General features: G+C 47.3%; 2 non-coding genes across 2 annotated transcripts; both read right to left on the reverse strand.

The window, feature by feature from the left end:
* Positions 1 to 5,867: 5,867 nt before the first annotated feature.
* On the reverse strand, positions 5,868 to 5,940 carry Trnaa-agc (transfer RNA alanine (anticodon AGC)). The gene has a single exon. It is a non-coding gene; the product is annotated as a tRNA-Ala (tRNA).
* Positions 5,941 to 6,363: 423 nt separating this feature from the next.
* Positions 6,364 to 6,436, reverse strand: Trnaa-ugc (transfer RNA alanine (anticodon UGC)). Its single transcript has one exon. It is a non-coding gene; the product is annotated as a tRNA-Ala (tRNA).
* Positions 6,437 to 6,668: the final 232 nt, after the last annotated feature.

Consider the following 6,668-nt stretch of genomic DNA (forward strand, 5'->3'; position numbering starts at 1 on the left):
TTTTTTTTTTTTTTTTTTTTTTTTACTTGAACCCTGGACCCTTAGGTTAAAAGCCTAATGCTCTACCGACTGAGCTATTTTTTTTTTCCACTTTTTTCTATGAAAAACTAAACCCTTAACCTTCTATGAAAATAAAGTTGAATGTTGAAAATGACAACGAAAAGACTGCCCTCCTGGGCAAGGTAGATTTGCTGCTCGAAGAATAAACCTAACATAAACACAGCTTCTTATCTCACTCAATGAAAGTTCCTGTAGCCAGTGTGCAGCAAGTCAGTGAAGGCCCCAGTGTGAGGGGGAGGCAGGACACGACACAGAAGCAGTGGGGCCTCTTCGCGGCACTACTGGTGTCCCGCGGCCCGGCCTCACCCCCGTACACTCAGGTGACCTATCCGATACCCATGCGATTAAAGGCTATTTTTAGCATATTGCCGAAGAGTTTCCCATGATTCGGGTACGTGCATGTTTTGGCGAATTCGATATTCATAAACATCTTGAATTCCAAAAAATTGTCACCGCCAAAATTATTAAAGACGTAGCTGGAATAGGTACCCAGCAACCACAAAACTGCATTGTTTTTCGTCTGCGGATAAAATTGCACATCAGGACGAGACAGTAGTGTTGACGAAACATTGGCGGTTGTAGTCCTGGTAAGAAGAGCTATTTTTTCTCGAAGCCAAGCCCAGTTCTGGAGACGTTCCCCGCAGGTGTAGCGGTGGAGAACTGTATCCGTCAGTTGGCAGTGATGACAGAGAGGGGTGTCACTGAGCCCGATTTTGTGTAATCTCTCGTTCGTGCTAACCACTTCATTGATGGCTTTGTACCAAGCAGTGCGAGCATCGGAACTGAGGACACGGGAACTGACATTGCGCCATACGATATCCCAGTTCATGCCACCGAGCTTCGTTGCCAATGGATTCTTTCCTTCGTGTTGTCTCCAGTCCGCTATTATCGCTTGTGCAGTTAAATGTTGAGAATTTAAGACCTCTTGACTGATGTAGCTCCGTGAAAGGTAATATTCTCTGATATGTTTGAGCCGATAACTGATGGGCTGAATATTCAGCGGTGGATCAAGGCTTTGCGGCCTGACGGCAGTGAATAATTGCGCTGTAATGCCGGAAGGATCATTGTTAATGATAGCGGCCGTCCTTTTAACATAGAGAGCCATCGCTTTCACCTTGATATCTACTAATCCCATCCCTCCATTCTGGGGATGGAGTGTCGCAGTTTTGGCAGACACGCGAAAAATTTCCCCTCTCCAAATAAAATGGGTGACCTTCGACATAATTTGCTTAGCAATGACGGCAGGCAGTGGCAGGAGCTGCGCCGTGTAGAAGGCTTTTGATAAAATACAGGAGTTGACCAGATGGATCCGTTCAAATTGATTGAGGCTTCTGTGGGAATTGTCAATGAGAGCACCGTTAAGTTTACGCACTATTTCCCTCCAGTTAGCCGCCGCCATCTTTAAAGAGGACGCCGTCAATATGACGCCGAGAGCCTTGTGGACGCTGACTTCCTGAGCGTAGCCCACTTGCAAATGCTGGAGGCCACAGAGGTTAATAAATTTACTTTTCTTGTCATTCAATTTAGCCCCCGACGCCAAACAGTATTGCTGGAGGTGAGCCGCTAAAGTGGTGACATCATTCTCATTGCGGACAACCACACCCACATCGTCGGCATAGGCGCCTACGACAGTTTTTTTTCCTGAAAGTGTTAGCCCTGTGAGTTTCGCCTGCAGTTGGAGTAACAGAGGTTCGAGTGAAAGAACAAAAAGTAACATGGACAAAGGGCTGCCTTGTGGTATCCCTCTGGTGATTTGAATCGGTTGGGTTAGTTGCGAGTTGACAGAAAGTCTTGCGTTGATCCCCAGTGCCATGTTTTTGATCATGTCTATCGCGTTCCGCAAGAAACCGAATCTTTTCATGGTTTCAAGGAGGTACTCGTGAGTGACGAGGTCAAAGGCTTTAAAAAAGTCCAGAAAAATCAGCCCACACTTCACGTTACTGGCGTTCGTTAAAGCAATGATATCCCGGTAAAAAGCTGCCGTTTGCAATACAGTTCTCCCGAAAGCACATGTCTGCTGACGTCCAATGGATTTTGCAGTGAGTGGCATTATTCGCGTGTTGATTGCACGGGCGACTATTTTATAATCGGAGTTTAACAATGAAATGGGGCGGAAGTTGGCGATATTTTTTGTACCTCTGCTTTTAGGGATAAGCACAATTTTGCATTCCTTAAAGGCAAGTGGTATAGGCTTCCCTTGAAAAACTTCGTTCACTAATTGGGTGATTTTGTCCCCGATGATGTGCCAATACCTCCTGTAAAATTCAATGGGTAATCCGTCAGGACCAGGGGACTTCCTGATCGGCGAGTGGCAGACAATCTCCAAAACATCTTTATTACTAAATTCCAAAGAAATGGTGTCATTGTCTTCTCTAGTTATGGGAGAGGAAATGGCACTAAACAGTTCGTCATAGCAGTCGTCGTGAGTAGCCACTGACGTGTAAGTGTCAACAAAATAATCGTGTAGTGCCTTGATAATCTCTCGCTGGGTGTCGACAGTCGTGCCATCACCTAGTTTCAGGGCCTCAATAAAAGTCCTCCGTCTGTTCTTAGCATGTTTGACTAGGTGGTATAGAGCGGCTGTTTCATCGTCTCTGACCGACTTCACTTTTGATTTGATCTTAAGACCTTCCAGCTGCATCCTCTTAAGATTGATTAATTTCGCCTTTATTTTTCGAATGTCGTCTATTCTGGTGTTCGCGGCGTCGGCTCTATCACAGAGGTCGCGTAAGATAGTGTAGTAGAACTCCATCGTCTTCTTTATCGCGGCTGCTCTGTCAATACCGAAGAATATAATAACCTTTCGCAGGTTGGGTTTTGCATGCTGAGTCCACCACGCTATGGTGCTACGAAAGTTTGTGGTAGTGCGCAAACACTGCTCCCAAGTGCGTCGCACCGCCGCCTCTAGGTCAGCATCCGTTAATAAGGAGACGTTCAAGTTCCATTGATTTTTATACCAACGCGTTGGTTGTGGCAGCAAATTCAGGCACGCAACGACACCACTGTGATCGGAGAAGCTGGAGGGTATTGTTTCAATTTGTAACAAGACTTTCTCTAAAACGTCGGAAACATAAATCCTGTCAATTCTGCTGCATGAATTCGCGACGATGTGTGTGAATCGTACCAAGGTCGGGTACCTAATTTCCCACGCGTCTTTCAGTTTGAGGTCTGTCACGAGACGCTTTAATTCAGGCGAATAATTAAAATTCGGGGACTGATCTTTCTGGGATAAAACACAATTAAAATCACCTCCAATGATAACACGTTCGGGATTTTTCCGTAACAAATAGATGATATGTTCCTTAAAAAAATTTGCTCGTTCCGCTCTATAGGTACTACCAGAAGGCGCGTACAAGTTAATGATGGTGACGCCAAAAACGGTGACACCCACACCTCTACCCGAATCTAACTTGTCAATCTGAGTGGCGGGAATGCCTTCTCTAAGTAAGATGGCAGTCCCCACGTTCGAGTCGGGGGAAAAATTAGTAATAGCAACAAAACCTGGAAGAGTTAAATGTGGCATGGCCACCTCCTGCAAAAGAGCGATATCTGTTCCCGACTCATAGAGATATTGTTTTAAGGCACTCAGTTTCACCTCCGACCGGATTTTATTAATATTTAATGTCGTGATCGTATAGGCCTGCGACATAATGGCAGTACGTTGCAGAGGCGGAGGGAGCAAATGTCTTTAAAGGGCCACATCTTCATGCCATTCCATATTTGTGGCCGGGAAATTCGAGTCTGTGACGTCACTGAGTTGTATTCTTGCGTCTTTGTTCTTACTCTTTTTACGCACAGCATTTACATTAGGTTGCACTCTGATCCTGGGGCGGACACTGTGGAGCACCTCCGCAGCCGGCGGCGTGGGAGGGTCGTGGGTGATGTCAATCTGCTCTCCCGGCACATCCCGCGAAGGGATCGCACGCGGCGATACCGCCGGCGAGCGAGCAGCTGAACTATCACTCGCACTATCAGCCTGTTTGGCAACATTCTCTGCCCGCAGCTGTTTGTTGTCATCGACAGACCCGGACAGCTGTGTTTGTATTATTTCCTGGAGTTGTTGACATTCCCCTTGTTGTGAGTCCTGAACCGAAGCGGCTGCCACGTGATGTGTACCGTCGGCGCTCAGAGATGTTTGTGTACCACCATCACAGGCCTCTGTGTGTGTACTTCCTGCAGGAATGTGAGCAACACGTACAGGTTGGTCGGTCTGAGTTGGCTGTCGCGGAAGTTCTAAGGCACTAGCCAGCGGTAACTGCTTAACTTCCACGGAAGTAGCGGCACTTGAAATTGTGGGAGGAGAAGCGTCCACAATAGCCTCACCGATTGGAGCTTTCGTTTCCGAGCCGGATTCCCGATCGTCCTTTTTCGCGGTCTCATGCGCACTAGAGGTGTCGTTATCAGAACCACTGCTGTCACAAGTTCTGCGCCTCTTATTGGTCGCGGCATCGAGTTTCGCAGGGGGCAACGCACCTTTTTCTCTCCGAACCAGAACCGGAAACTCATCAGAGCGAAATTCTTGTTGCTGTTCCGAAGGCATTTCAGAACTAGGGATCCCAATCTCTGTCATCGGCTTGGCCGCCACTACATCCGCCAAAGTAAGCCTTTTACGCTGCTGGAGGGAATTCTTTAACACAAACATGCGCCTGGGGCAGTCTTGACGCAAGTGACCACTCTCATTACAGATATGACAGGTCGGAGTTTGGCCAATGTAAGTAACGTGAGCCTTATAGTCACAAACAAGTATATGGGATGGAATATTCTGCTTTACTTGCATTTCAACAGATCGAACGCCACTGTAACATTGCAACCTATGTTGACTTGACCACCGTTCATTTCGAATCTGCTTAACGTCACCGAATTTGGACAGTACCTCCTTCAGATAACAATTTTCGACTTCAGGGGGTAAGTTAAAAATACGCACGTTCGTGTAGTCTACATCGGCATTGGAAATGAGCACTGTACTTACAGAGTCGTCCCGGTGTCGGAAAATAGCACTTCCTCCGTGCTTCGTCATGATCTTCTCCAGTAATACAGGATTCAGCAATTTAACAAAAAAACAATACTGCTCGGTATCGTAATAGGCGGTGTGCACTTGGTCGGATGTAATCCCAATAACATCAACGATCCAGTCATGTATCTCCAGTGAACTCGGTTGCAAAGATCGGGTGGACTTGTCGAAATCAAAACGGAGCGTACATTTTCGCGGAAATAACCTGGACATTGCAGCAGATAGCGAGCGGTTAACCCGCTACAATAAGACCGCAACAAAAATACAAATGGAAAACGATATAAACTGCAGAATAACACAACACTCGCAAACAGAAATATGAGTGGAAAACACGCCTTGTGAACACGCGGCGGAGCGGAGCACTGATACGTCCGACCTGCACGGTGTCGCAAGCGCGACTGACGCCTGTGTCACCTCTGCTTGCTTGTCAGAGACAGAGTATCGCAAAACATACAACTCACTCCATGAATTGATTGCTACGGCATCTGTCATCAGCAGTCACAACTAGCAACACCAGTAGCAGCCGACTGCACGTAAAGAATGGGAATGTGCAGTGGGATTTTTGTGAACTCGGCGCAAGGCAGATCTTTCCGACATAGGTTTGAGAATCTTAAGGGCAGACTTGTACTGTTTCTAAATTCAGTGTAGCGGTGGGAGGAGGGTGCTTCCTGCGCGTAACATCACGCTTGCCAGTTGTGGCTGCTAATCGTTCGCTCGTATCTGCCTTGACACATTCGCTGGCTGTGAATTATCCCACTTGCGTGGCAGTGTGCGCATGTAGGTGTGTTAAAAATTCTGGAGGCGCTGGGTATCGATCCCAGTACCTCTCGCATGCTAAGCGAGCGCTCTACCATCTGAGCTACGCCCCCTGATGACAAATAGTGCTACATACAACCATATCAATATCACAGACCCCTTGCACTCCCATTATTCCGCAGACAAACACTATTCTCAATGTGTCCGTGAGGGTGTCTTTCAGGTTTCCTGCATTCTGTATCGAATCGTAGTTGGCCAAAATTAAAGTGGCGCGCACAACGTCGAAAATAGCGTTCGGCCACCGCTCTGAGTAAGACGAACGTGTTGTCCACTCTCTAGACTTCTTTGAGGTTAGGCCGTTATACCTAAGACAGATTTGCACTCGATGACACCTCGACAACAGCCGGTCCTCACATTTACGTCTTGCTCTCCTTACGTCAGTATACATCACATGAGCTGTGACGCTGGCTTTGCAACATCTTGCGTGTCTTTAGGCTCGCCGCGACCAACACTTACCATGCACTGTCCACAAAACATGGAGGCGCCGGGGCTTGAACCCGGGACCTTTCACATGCAAAGCGAACGCTCTACCAACTGAGCTACGCCCCCAAGGGCAACAAAGCTGCGCTGTTTTCCATTCTTTGCTACTCTGATGTGCACGGACCTGATGGTTGGTTGGTTTGTAGGGGTGAAGGGACCAGTGTACAAAGGCGCGGTCAAGTTCATATACACAAGAGTTCCAAGTAGTTTCGATGCTCTGGTATTACGACTACAAATTACGTCTGTATTTAACGTCTTAAATTGAAAGGACAGTCGACTGATGACCACAGCAGTTGAGTCC

The sequence above is a fragment of the Schistocerca nitens genome, unplaced genomic scaffold (genome assembly GCF_023898315.1).
Source record: "Schistocerca nitens isolate TAMUIC-IGC-003100 unplaced genomic scaffold, iqSchNite1.1 HiC_scaffold_372, whole genome shotgun sequence".
Classification (NCBI taxonomy): Eukaryota; Metazoa; Arthropoda; class Insecta; order Orthoptera; family Acrididae; genus Schistocerca; species Schistocerca nitens.